Below are 15,020 nucleotides of genomic sequence, written 5' to 3'. Positions count from 1 at the left end.
TATGTAAGTTACACTAGAAATTGGGCAACTGGTTGATACTACTGATAAAACACTGTACAATGCAGTACCAAAGGAATAAACAACACAAAAAAGGAAATATCACTCTGAAATATAAGATATTAAATTAACTAAAATAAATTGGCCAATAGTTAAGAAATATTAGGGAGATGAAACTAATGTGAATTTAATATAATTACAGGGAAAAAAATAATATTGAACTGAACTGTAAGTATCAAAAGATTTTTACGAATAGCCTCTCTGACCCTTTTCAGTATTTAATCTTGTGGGAGATGAAGACAATGGGGCAAGCTTAGAAGTTTTGATGAAACATGCCATGACTGATATGTGTGCGCCATTACTCCTGAATGAAAACATTAAGTATTTATTCTTAATTATGGATCAGCCAATGAATTACCTGTGCCATAACCCAGCTTTGTGGCATTAGAGGATAAAACCCCGACCAAGACCCAGATGACCAGTTCAATTAAGGCTCAGCTGCTAGAAAAGCTTTTTGGGGAGGGGAAGGAGTGAGCAAGGTACTCCAGAAGGTCAACCATCCTGGGAGAAAGGTGAGATGGTTTCCATTCAGCCACCTCCTCTTGTGCAAGCACTGGCTTGTACAGTTAGAGTGGCCACAGACTTTTGTATGGTTAGCGTGACCACAGACTTTAGCAGTCCCAAGTTGGTGATAATAGCCTTCATGGCATTCATATGTACAGGGGGCAGGCAAGCATTGGTGGAAAGGTTAGTGGTGCTCAAGGTAGTCACGTGGTTGTGAAGCTAGTGCTTAATAGAAATGCCACCTAAAGCTATGTCTTTAACGAGGAGGGCTATAATGAGTCAGCAGTGCTGGGAAGTTCCCTGGCCTGAAAACAATTGGTAAATCTGAGGCTGCAGGGATGAGAACCCCTTCCCTTGACAGCTGACAGATGGGCAAGAAAGGGCTCAAACTCCTCTATATACATCTCATTTATGGCCCCTAGTGGCTAGCTCCATTAAGGTGCAGGTATCATCTCTTGCCTAAATGATGGCAGTCACTGGACAAGACACTAAGGTTGCATGATCTCATAATTCTGTGATACATTAAATGACAATTGTGAGTCTGGGTAAAGAACTGCATAACGAGTGTTGTGTTGCACAGAATGAGGTTTGTTGCATTGGACTGTATGACTAGCATACTACTCAAACACAGAATGTTAAAAATCAACACATATTTATAGGTTTAGAGGTGTATACTAGCCTAATGGCCCTGGGGCCTTTACAAGCCTAGCCAAAGGATTACCCTGGCATCGTGCCACCTGACCTTAGTTCCCAGTGCCTCTGTCGAGTAGAGCCACTGGAGTTATCCCCGGGATGAATTTTCTATTTCCCATCCACTCATCAAGATTTTTCTTGAAGAGGGTCAGTGAGGTACTCTGCTTGACATGTATGGGTAGTCTATTCCATAGCATGGGCAGTCTCTAGGTTATGAACCTGTCCCTCCAGTACGTTCTGTTGATTGTGGTAATGAGGTTAAGGTCTCTGGAAGGTGTGGTGTGGAGAGATTGGGATTTCTTTAGATGTAGCATTTCTAACAGAGCTGGGTCAGATATGGCTTTGTAAGTCAAGCAGAGATCGCCTCTAAGTAGGCAATATGAGACAGAGAATAGTTAAAGTTTTTTGAATCCGTCCATATAGGACAAGTGTTTAAGGCCTAGGATCCTCTTTGTGAGGTACTTTTGTGGCCTCTCCAGTTGTTGCAGGCGTCTAGTGAGGTACATGCCAAATGGAGCATTGTACTCGATGATTGGTCTAAAGAGGGAAGAGTAGAGGGAGACAATGACCTCTTTCTTCTTGGATGCAAAACTCTTAGTAATGAGATGTGCCACACAGAAGGACTTTCTGACCACAGTGGCAATGTGGTGATCAAAAGAAAGGCTGCTGTCAACCTGTGTTACCAGATCTCTTATACTGCCTTCTGTGTTCAGTGGACTACCATCAACGTGGTAATTCATGGGAACTGAGTTTTTCCCAAAGGGGATAAAGACACATTTTTTGGCATTGAGCTTAAGGCCATGGTTCTGACACCAGTTGTTGGTCTCAGTGAGGCTATTCTGTAGGATGTCAACATCACTTGGGGAGTTAATAATAGTTTCCAACTTGCAATTGTCTACGAACTTTGTCAGCCAGAGTCCCTTTGTGTTGGCCTGGACTTCAGAGAAGTAGATACTAAACAGGACAGGACCCAGGACCGAACCCTGTGGGACTCCACTCGTGACTAGTCAGCAGTCTGACTTGGAGTCAGCTACTTTCACACTGTGGGTTCTATCTGTGAGCCAGTTTGCAACCCACCTAGTGATATAGCAGTAGATGCCTAGCTTAGTGAGTTTTTCTAGGAGTCCTGAGTGGGGAATGGTATCAAAGGCCTTGGCCAGATCAAGATAGGCTGTATGAACCATCTTGCCTTCATCCACAGCTCTGGTGACTGACTGAAAGAAGTCGACCAAGTTGAGCAGGCATAATCTACCCTTCACAAAACCAAACTGTGTGGGATCCAGAGTTTGGAGATGCCCTATATCTTTGTTTATTAGGTCCTTGATGATGTGTTCCATAGCTTTGCATAACAGCCTCGTCAGGCTAATGGGGATATAGTTCCCAGGGTCTGTAGTTGCTCCTCCTTTGTGGAGAGGGATGTCTCTAGCAGTGCACCATTCACAGTAGGGGCAAAGCCTGAAGTGAGGCTGTGACTGAACAGGGCACACAGGTGAGGTGCCAGTTCACTCTGTAGTTCATGTAGAACACAGTCAGGGATATTGTCAGGTCCCATATAAGCTGTATTCTTGGCCTTGAAAGGTGCTGTTTTAACCTGTGCAGCAGTAATACTGGGTGTCTGGCAATCTACTGGTATTGTAATTGGTCCTATGAACAGACTCAATGTTTTCTCAAAATAAAAAATATGTGTGAACATTCACTACTAAATAAAGTGACAAAAAAACAAAATCACAAGAATATTGCAGGCATATGCAGCAACTACAGCTACATAAGAGGTTCCTTACAAAAACAATATAAGACATAACAAACCTGCCTTCCGCAGAATACCTTAAAGCCCTTTTTCTGTACTCAGTCTCTTATTCTCCTATAGATTGCTGAGGGGTGATCTATGCCTGGTTAACAAGGCATCCACAAACCCTACACTTATGAATCTCCTTGATATTAATAACTCAAAGAGAAATACAAGGTCTAGGGACCTAAATTTTGTTTGTGACTTAAACAGAACATGATGGAGACACATATGTATCACAGAGACTGCCCCTCCTATGAACAGGCTTCCCATCCATGTGAAGTGGAGTTTGTCTATTACCCAGTTTAAGTACAACCTAGACTAGTGGATGGGGAATAGGAAATTTACACTGGGCCTGGCACCTTATAAATGCCTGGCCCTCAATGTCCTATTTGGATGCAGGGCATCATCATTCTTTTGGGAAAACTTGGCTAGGTTTCGAGAGGCTCCCTGGGTCATTAGCCTAGTAACAATCTATGAATCCATAAGAAAAAAAGGAAAAGACTCAAAGCACAAAAACTGTCTGCACAGGAGAAAAGAAAGGGAAAGAAGGATACTGCATAAATGAAGTTCAGCACTGAGAGTGAGTCTGTGGTACAGAAGGGAAGTTGAAACATCTGAAGCAAACAGTAACATCTATGGTGGCTCAGAAAAGACCTATAGTGAGCAGATAAAAAAAAACACATTTAAAAGAAAAAAACTATAGCCAACTCTTTAGATGACACAGGGAGTGCTGCAGTGCTCAGGTTTGACCCCAAATGCAATACCAACTTTTAAAAGCTAGTATGCGCTAAACAGTGATTGGGATCAGACTATCATACCCATTAAACTTTGCACAAAGGGCAATTGCACCCTTTGTCCTGCCCTAGCTACATTACTGCACAAGACAATGGTAAAGAAAATCCAGAATAAGGTTCCAGGCTCTCTGTTCCAGTCTAGAATTAGTGGACACAAACCTGACAGTAACGAATTTTGTTTGGACCCATCACCAGCCAAGACATCTAGCAGATGTTTATAAGGTGACCCCCCCTTCATTATCTCTCATACCCTGAAAGCCAAACAAAACCACTGAGTACCCTAAGTTAGCCTCAGTGTCACCAACTAATGGGTCTGTGAGGGCTGAATTATTATGAAGTACAGCTGGTACACAAAGAAAAGCACAAAAAACATTTGCACTATGAAGAATGAAGACAATCTGTTGCCACAGCAGCTCTAGCCCTGGTAAACCCGAAAGTACTGTAGTCCTCAGAAATAAAAATGAACTGTGTTGTCAGAAGATGAAGGAGGGTACTGGAATTGCACATGGTAGAAGGGGCAATCTTCAGACAAAAAAAGAACCTAGAAAGTAAAGCAATATGACCATCACTGAGTCGTTGAAACACGGGATACTCTAGATAAAGTGCCATCTTAAGTACCTCATCATAAACAAGGTCATGCTGTACCCTGGAATACTACACTTGGTACCAAAATTACTTGATGAGTATATCTGAGAAAAAGAGAAGAGGTGCAGCAAACAGCACCAAACAAGACATCCATCTTACCTCCAGCAAACTCAGCAATTTAGATCCTATCTGTTGTTAAAAGCATGGCTGCAAAGTCTGCAGTTAGGACCAGGGATGTCAATCACTGTCCTCCTGAAAAACAACAACTGCTCCCTCTCAGCAAAACATTAGTCTTCTTGTGAGAACAAGCCAAATGATTAGCCAAGGGCCAGCTCAGAGGTCCCGGTCGTCCTCCAGGATCATATGCCCATATTATCACATACTTCATAAGGATATAAAATTCCATGAAGAGTATATTAGTGTATTACTTCATACTATCACAGCCAAAGCAGCAAATGGGCATATAAAACTTATCAAGGGTTTGGAGTAAAATGTCTTGTTTAAAGTTTTTCTTGGCACTTCTTTTTGCTGGAATTATGCCCTCATCACATAAAGCTGACTTTCTCATTCTATAATATGCAGTTTCCACTATCTAAATCAGTTTTGCTCCATTTATTAAGTTTATTAAACTTGTGCTTGTATCTTCTGTATGCTGAGCAGGTGCTCATTTACTTCCTGATTCTTTGTTATTTGGTGGCACCTAGTGATGATGTCATAATGGGCAAACATGCTGTAATTTAATACCTTGAGATACTACATTGAAGGGAGTCCCACATTGCCAGGAATATGTAATGCGATTTTATAGCACTCTGTGTTAATTATCCTGTTTATCTGTTCTGAGCACAGCCTGATTTTACCCAAGGATTCAGTACAGCTACTCAGTCTGGGTAACATTTTCTGGCACAGCAAATCCACCTGCTTATCAAATCCAGTATTGGCATCACAGAACAAGATCTGGCATACAGGCATAGTTGTATGGCTAAACCAGAGCAGGGAAGTAACACTATTACACCTGAATTTTCCCTATCCAAGATGAGGATGTGATTGTTGGGTCACTAACCTGCCAGGGGATTAAATCTACTTTTGAAGACAGGACACTGTGAGATGTCTCTACAGAAGTTTACTTGTACTACAGCAAACTGCATATGTGAATGGTTCCAAATTTTCTGCCTCTGAGTCCTGAAGCCTGTAGTACAATACCACCTGTAAGTGAAATATAGTACTGTAAGCAGTTTGGCTTCCCACAAGGTACCATCTGCAGTACCCAGTCCTACATACAGGTGGACCTTCCAACTTGCCAAGAAGCCCATTAAATTCAATGCATAATTTCCATTCTAATCTAGTCAATGTAATACACATGAAAAACATGCTTCTCTACAAGTTATTACACAGGTGTTTCATATAACCCTAGCTTTATTCCTAAAAGTGATCATCCATGGTAGAGAAGTATTTATTAAAGTGCTTTATCTGTGTTATTAACTGTCAGTTGTATTTTGTTTTATTTTTTTTATTTGAATATAAATCCATTTAGTTATTTATGGATTTATTGTCTGCTTGCCTGATTGAGATATCTGACTGATTATGCTACAGTCTAAATCACTTTGCTGACATCTACTGTAGACTACAGAATATATGCCTACTAACTATAAGCTACTTAACCCCTGCATTACATCATCAAAATGAAAGGCAATATGACTTGGAATCAGAAAGTGCATGCACACCTGTTCAGCGTACAGGAAATTCAGACACATGTGTATTAAACTTAATATAGTTCCCAAGAATAAACTTAAGTAAAAACTAAATATTTTAGAATAGGAAAGCATGCTTTACATGGAAACAATTTAATCACTGTATGACATCCCCATGCTGGGCCAGTAATCAGGGAGCCTGAATCCTCGCCACTGACAATGGAGAGGAACGTGCACTTGGAATAGAAATGGATATAGTCAGTATTTCCAGATGTAAAGCTCTCACCATCAAGCACAACTTTCTTTAAGAGTACACAGGGAACACACTCAGTTCGGGGTCTGGATCTCTCTGTTTCCCTCCAGGTCTGCAATAACACTCCCCACTGGTACAGCTGTAGGTTTAGTTCCTTGGCAGAGTGTCCAAGGCAAGACCTCCAGCACCCTCTCTGTAAGCCCAGTGCTTTGTGTCCTTGCTCCAAGTAGCTGACACAACTAAACTGTGAGATTTGATTTTTCACAGACACACACACACACACACACACACACACACACGGGAAAGGCTAACAAACTTACCTGCTATGTCCCCTTCTGCCCAGAGTATAAGGTAGTTATCACTACACCAGACACTCCACACTCAGCTACTCTAAGGCTCTTAACAAAGGGTGCCCAATTACATTGTGTAATATTAACACTAATACAAATGGTAGCAGTTGACCAAGACAACTAGGCCTTCTGGAGTGGCCCACACAGTGTCACCAAATAAATATAAGCACTCCCAAGGGTTAAATACTTTCTATAAGGCCCAGCCACAATAACATTTTTAAATATATTTAATAATAAATAGTAGAAGAGCATAAAAATATGGACTATATGTTTACATTAAACCACAATGTTCAAATCACAGGAAATCTTGAATATAACACTGATGGACAGACTCATACAAATAAAGAAAAACAATCTCTAAACTAAGCTCCACTATATTCCTGACTGAATCTAGGAGAATTCCCTAATAACTTACTTGATAGAGCAAGGCATAATGAAATACATGAGCAGTCTTTCTAGTCAGGTTCCCCAAAACAAAATACTCAATACTCAGAGATTGCTCCCTGTAAAATATATCCAAGATGACTTGCAGAATGACCTCATCTGGTCACCTGACTGTAGGTTCTCACAGTATCTCCTTTGAAGTTGAGACAGGAATTTAGCATAGATGGCTACAATACACATCAAAATGTTTATGGCAGTGCCTGTGGCTTCCTCGCTTTTTACTGAGCTAATGAACAAAGGCTTCTTCCAGACCCACCATCTCTGGTCCTATTCAGCATTGCAGGGTGCCATTTTAAAACAGCTCGTTTACATTTACCTTATTTTCATTAACGTAAGCTAGCTGGTTAACCTCTGTTGTCCCAGTATCCTTTATTAAAAATACACATTTAATTCAGTTACAATAATACATTTACATTTCTTTTCATTCCAGCAGGGTATACTGCTGATATATTTTAACACAAGCAAACCTCACAAATACATTTTCAGCACAAGCATCTGTACAAATCACATTTATACATAGTGGACTACAACCTGCTTATTATGTGTTCGGGACATGGATGCCAAGGAATTCAACTTGAAAGTGAAGTTTGAGAGGTAAAACTTGGTATGCATATCAAGGATACATAGTAAAGTGTTATGATTGAAGGCCCCTATCATAATTCTTTATAGTGCATGCAGCCTTATCTGCTCCATGTAATACTAGTTACAATCAGAAAAAAAGTGCAAGGTGTTTTGCCAGCTTTCAAAGCCATAAAGCACTTAGTGACTGCTATCAGAAAGGCAGTGTAACTCAGTCTCTTATGTTTGCACTCACCATGACGTTACTTGTCAACTGTCCAGATTTGAACCTCATCTATTTGGTCTGTCTCTCATAAGATTTGTGGTTTTCTGGCAAATCACAGGGGACTGACATCTGAAAATAATGACATATATTTCAGTTGTAGACTTTGTATTTTTCAGAAAATGCATGCTAACAAAATCTTTTATTCTAGCAAATTTCTAAGTTTATAAGAGGAAGTTAGGTACATACCCATAACTAGTACAGACAGACTGGATAAAGAAAACTGTCACTGTTTGTTTGCTGATCAGTACTGGTAGATTTCACTGTCTAGCACAAGACCCACCCTTAACAAGTTAAGCATTCCCATGCTGAACATTTGTTAAGATCAGGTCTTGCATTACAAGAGCGCTTAACTGATTTGTCTGTCCTTTTCCAGATATTGGCGTGTAATAACCATGTACTTCATCATCTTTAAGCACATTCAAACCACAGTGAGACAACCAAATCAAAAAAGTACAGTTACCTCTCTCACTTAAGCTCTAGGAGCCACCATTTGTTTTTCATACTTATGTTTTCATGCTTCAATATAATATAACATTTTAAATTAATTGAGACAAAGTAAAACAAAGAAAGATGCAATAAAAAGTTAACAGATACAACTCATTATTAATAATAAATGCAACTTGCACCAGAAAAACGAGCACAGCCTTCTTAATGAAATTAATGGTAGAAATATTCAAAAGATGAGAATAAAGTATGCAGTATAACTGTATACATATGGCCCTTCACCTGCTTAAGTCAGTCTTCAGATATTTGTTTTGTTACCCACCTCCTTCTCAATTCTCTTTAGTGGCAAAGGCTGGAATTGGAACCTTGACGTTTCTATAAGACAGTGCTGTTTGTTTTGTTGTGCCTTATCCAAATCTCCAGTGCCTGATGTGCAATAATAAGGAGGAAGCATGGCTGTGTTTTCACAATAATAAGGAGGAAGCATGGCTGTGTTTTCACAATAATAAGGAGGAAGCATGGCTGTGTTTTCACAGTAACAAGGAGGAAGCATGGCTGTGTTTTCACAGTAACAAGGAGGAAGCATGGCTGTGTTTTTCATGGGAATGCTTCCCTGCAGATGTCTGAACTCCCATCTCTATTTCTTGCCTGCTGAAAGCCTCCTCTTTCTCAACTGGATGGATGATGGTCCTACAGACTCATAATAGGGGATACATCAGCAACCAATAGCCAGGAATCCCCTCCACTAGTCCTCTGATACCACAGCTGCTAAGCATATCTGGGTCAACAGCACCACAGACAAGGATGTCTTCCTCTTTGCCAATAAGAAAGTCAATATAGTTTTGTGAACTACTATCAGAGGTGTGTGTGTGCAACATGCTTGTCTAATTTTACAGCAACAGGAGAAACTAATCACTGTAATACCATACATGAACAGACAGAGAGAAAGTTAAAAATAAAAAGCCAGAAAAATGGTTTTGTTTACAATGCAGCAACTGACATTAAAAAGAGCAGATTCAGAAAGACAAATACAAACAAACTAAAAATGAACATGATGGCAAGAACTCAAGCCAAAAATGTCAGAGCAAAATGAAGCAATCAAGACACAGAAACACCACTGTGACACTAGCAAAGCATTAAAACAGTGATCTGCCACTGTAGTGGGAAAAGCAGACCCAAACTTGGGACACATTATCACTGTCTGTTACAGCGCTATCTCTGTAGTCAAACATTCACTGTGAAAGCTCCATTCTTCCTGTCTATGACACAATATGAGCAGCAAAAAATACCTTTACTTTGGCAAACTGTTCTCAATACGAACCACAAAGCCAAACAAGGTGCATGCAAATAGATACACACATCGGATTAGTATGCATACCCCCCATGTTTTTAGGGGGATTGTGAAAAGCCAGCTGAGTACAGTCAGCAGATTAAATACAACAGAATGTACCTTCCAAAGTCAGATGGAAGTAATTATGACTGAATTTACTGATAGAGGCTATGATGGTCTTGATTTAAATAGTATAGCGGATGAAGTTAGGAATGAAAGGCAGACTAGCCTGACCCCCTATTTTAGTACTAGGACTAATGTAAGGACTGACAGTGGGAGAGGTGCTAATAAATTTAGATATATAATGAATTTTAATACTAAGTCTAAGGAAGTGGAAGCTATAATACGTAGAAACTGGAATGTTTTAATGTCCATGCCAGAATTGAAGCATGTTATTGGGGACTCCCCCTTTTTGCCTATAAAAATTAAAGGAATTTGAAATGGAGGCTGTGCTATAAAGTCCTACATTTAGGAAAAATCAGGAATGAGTCACATAGACAAGGTACTTATCCTTGTACAAACTGCAGCTGTTGTGCCGATATTATTACTGAAACTAAATTTGTGCATCCACTTACAAAAAATATTTATAAATTTGAATGTTATGCAAACTGTAATACAGCACAGATTGTATACTTAGCCGTGTGCCAAAAATGTTCTTGCTTTTATGTGGGAAAAAGTATTAGAAGGTTGAAAGATCATATAATTGAGCATATATCTGATATCAGAAGGAATATACTCACTAATGCACTGGCTAAGCACATAAATGAGAAAGGTAGCGACCATATTTTTAAATTTAGGGTGATTAAGTTAGTATATAAGAGTATAAGAAGGGGCGATGTTAATAACATGCTTGAAAATATAGAATATGCTTGGATCACAAGTTTGCAAGCAGATATATATATATATATATATATCCTGGCATTAATAATGCGATAAGTATTAAACAAGTTCTATGCAAGAAACAACAAAAGTTGCATTAATTATATAAACCGATGTATTTGTATTGTGTTGTGTTTTAACTAATCATTGTTTTTAGTTTATTTTACATTGGATGGGCTGTGTCACTTTTTCTTTTATTGCTGCTACTATTTATTTGAATGGATAACTGATTTATGTTAACACTGAAGAAGGGGAAACCTGAAAGCTTTGCTGCCGTTGAAAATAAAGTGGAGAGAATTTAACTGAGCATTTCTGCTACCCTTTTTTTCTTTGTATGACACAACATGACCCATAAACATTTAACCATATTCCTTGGAATTGCTAACACAAGTAGCTCACTAAGGATATCTCAGTCAAGAGGTCAGGTTAGGTGGAACTGTTGATATCATATAGTAGCACTCACTCTACATTATATATCCTTCAAAATTATCCATCTGAAACAAATGCTGTTAACAGATTGTGTGAGAAATGCTTTTTCCCATAGGACATAAAATTCATAAATTATATAAATCTGCAAAGAATACCAGTACAGCTTATGCAATGGTAATAGTGTGCATTCATTTGATGGGTATCCTTACATAGATATCAAGTGATAAGAACTAGAAAAGGGACCACCTATGGTCAAGCAAAAACAAGTTTTTATGCAAACTCAGCATCAATTTTCTTCAGAATTACACTTAACATGCCACCCAGCACTGTGTAAATGTTAAATGGGTTGACTACACTCCTAAATGTACGATGCCATGCATACCAGTAAAGCGTCTCAACATGTAGGAATATGAATGCTTTTCAATTTTAATTTAATCCACCAAAATTCCTGTCAATGGAAATAATAATTCATGAGGTGGCACTAGATGGCAGCAGTGAGCTCACAGGCCCAGATTCAGTGCCTCATGATTTCAGATAAGTACATTCAGGAAGCAAGTCAAACAGTTTATAACATTTAAAAATAAAATCCAGCTAAAAAAATATATCTTATACAATTACCATTTTTTTACTGTTATGACGTACATAAAAGTGCAGCAGTGTGAACTACAACCAGCATTGATTTAAGTTACATACACCACCTCCACAGAGCAAAAGTCAAAACAAATTGGCATATCTGTCAAGCAACGTCCACGCACAATCAATGATCCTTTTTTTAACAAGGAAAGCAAATTAATACATCATTGTATCACAGAAAGAAAAGGAGAGAATAAAGTGCACTGTAAAAAAATGTGTCATTACTTTTTACACCATGTTTTCTTAAAGTGCCATTAATAACCATTAATCTTTTTGAAATGTGTATTGTATTTTAAAGCTGTAATGCATATTAATGTGCTCATATACTTCATGCCTTGCAGCTGGAAGGCTGCTCTGAATGCATATAATCAGTTTAATAATTCTGCTTTTCAAATGAAAGGATATTAAGGAAAAGGAAAGTCTGATGGACTGATCTTGAGTGTCTAGTTCCATAACTAAGCCAAAAAATGACAGTGAATATTAGCAGGCTCCTTAACATATAGGATTGATGCTGAAGTCATGTCTACAATCCAGATAACATGTGATCAGGTAGTGACCCAACTTTAGAGGTGCTGGTAAGGGGGGGGGGAGACAGTGGGATGCCAACATTAACTTGCCCAGTTCAGTCCACTGCAATGCCACCCAAATTCATGAGAAAACACAATGCAGGCCCTCATGGTGATGACAGTGCTCACTTCAGCCACCAGGAGCTGGGAATAGGGCTTTAAAAAATATCCTTGTCATATCCATTTAAGCAGCAGAACAGGGTGATGTCAGATAACCAAGGTGCTGCAGGTAGGCAGCCTGTAAGCAGACTGCAGCCTGGGGACACATATGGGCTATCATTTAAAATGGACAGAAACAACAAGGATTGAAGCCAGACACGTAGGTCATTGAGACAAGGGTTACCCCTCATGAAGTGGCTGAAAAGGAAAGTGATTTTTATGTTTAGAGATGGCAGCAGAGCAAAGCACTCTTTTCAGGTATTCCAGAGGAAGTCCATTCACAGGCCGTTTCCACCCATAACACTCGGATAAGTTAAGAGAGTCACCATGAGACTAATATCCTCTGGAAAACCATTGTTACCCCAGTAGGGTGATGTATGATGCAGGCTGGCTAAAGTAGATCAGGGGAAACAACTGGGCAGCCTCAGGGCAAATGGCTTAACAGTAGGCAGGTATAAAATTATTGAAAACATCTTAGTCAATAATGCCAATGTGGAATGGATTCTGGGTTTGTAAAGTACAAAGTACAATCACTCTTACAATATTTTTTGTAAAGCTTGAAATCTGAATCCATCAGCATTATTAAGTATAACACCTTAGAGAAATACTTTAAGCCATTAGCACTTACACATCAGCAATTCCCTAAACTGTAGCCTGAATATACTGCCTTCCCTCCTTTGTGCCAAGCTACAGCAAGAAAACCATACATTTGCATTGCATTTTTACTGACTTTATCTTTACAAGTGGGAATGGCCAAACCGAAGAGTAAAAACTTCACACGGACAAGCTATCCAATAAAAAACTGCCAGAAAAACCCAGCCAAACTAAAGTATTACATCTTGTAATTGAAGTCCATGGGATATATGCAAATTACCTCAAGGATATACACTGTTTCAGCTACATGGCCTCTGAATGCCCATGACTTTTTTTACTTTTTAAATCTTTATGGGTGCATTCAAGCCTGCTAAAGCCAAACACTGTTAGCTTTGGACATGCATGTTTTGGCATACAGCATAAATGCATTATTTGACTATAACTTTGATACACAGGGCATGTGACCTTTTTATCCTTTGGATGTTATCTGGGATATGTCAGAGGCACCTTAATGTTTATGGGATAGGTTGTAGGCACCTTAATGTTTATGGGAATCAGACGGGTTTAAAGCCCTGTGTTTCTAAAGTATGGACAAACAATTCACTTTTGATGTTCTGATGAGATGTAAGAATGACACTCTCCTAGTCATGGTGTAGATATATATATATATATATATATATATATATATATATATATAGTTTACATACCCCTGTTAAAATGCCAGGTTTTTGTGATATAAAAAAATGAGACAACAATAAATAATTTCAAAACCTTTCTCACCTTTAATGTGACATGTACAATTCAATTGAAAAAAAAAAGAAATCTGTTAGGAGAAAAAATATAAAAATTAAAAAACCTACAATATGCTGGCTGCATAAGTGTGCACACCCTTAAACTAATACTTTGTTGTGTGTGCACACCCTTAAACTAATACTTTTTTGAAGCACCATTTGATTTAATTACAGCATTTAGTCTTCTTGGGTAGGAGTCTATCAGCATGGCACATCTTGACTTGGCAATATCTGCCCAGTCTTCCTTGCAAAAGCGCTCCAAATCTGTCAGATTGCGAGGGTATCAATCTCTTGTGCACAGCCCTCTTCAGGTCACCCCACAGATTTTCTATTAGATTTAGGTATGGTCTCTGGCTGGGGCACTCCAATACTTTAATTTTCTTCTGGTGAAGCCATTCTTTTGTTGATTTAGATATATGCTTGGGGTCATTGTCATATTGAAAGGTGAAATTCCTCTTCATCTTTCTAGCAGACACCTGAAGGTTTTGGGCCAAAAGTGACTGGTATTTGGAACCATTCATAATTCCCTCCACCTTGACTAAAGCACAAGTTCCAGCTGAAGAAAAGCAACCCCAAAGCATGATACTGCCACCACCATGCTTCCCCGTGGGGATGGTGTTCTTTTGGTGATGCAAAGTTCTGTTTTTGCGCCAAAAGTACCTTTTGGAATTGTGGCCAAAAAATTCATCCTTCGTCTCATCAGACCATAACACATTTTCCCACATGCTTTTGGGAGACTTGATGCATTGTTTTGCAAATTTTAGCCGGGACTGGATGATTTTCTGTGTAAGAAAAGGCTTCCATCTTGCAACCCTACCCCATAGTCTCAGATATATAGAGAATACGGCAGATTGTTGTCACATATAGTATACAACCAGTACTTGCCAGAAATTCCTGTAGCTCCTTCAGTGTTGCTGTAGGTGTCTTGGCAGCCACTCTGACCAGTTTTTGTCTTGTCTTTTCATCATTTTGGAGGGATGTCTAGTTCTTTGCAAAGTCACTGTTCCATATTTTCTCCACCTTTTGATGACCGTCTTCACTGTGTTCCATGGTATATCCAATGTTGTGGACATGTTTTTGTACCCTTCTCCTGTCTGATACCTTTCAACAATGAGATCCCTTTGATGCGTTGTAAGCGGTCTGTGAACCATGGTTTTTGCTGTAGCAGGCAACTGAGTAAATGTCAAGAAAATT

Source organism: Protopterus annectens, chromosome 1.part1, assembly GCF_019279795.1.
Source record: "Protopterus annectens isolate FY-2018-M chromosome 1.part1, PAN1.0, whole genome shotgun sequence".
NCBI classification, from domain to species: domain Eukaryota; kingdom Metazoa; phylum Chordata; order Ceratodontiformes; family Protopteridae; genus Protopterus; species Protopterus annectens.
This window is presented reverse-complemented; position numbering follows the sequence as displayed.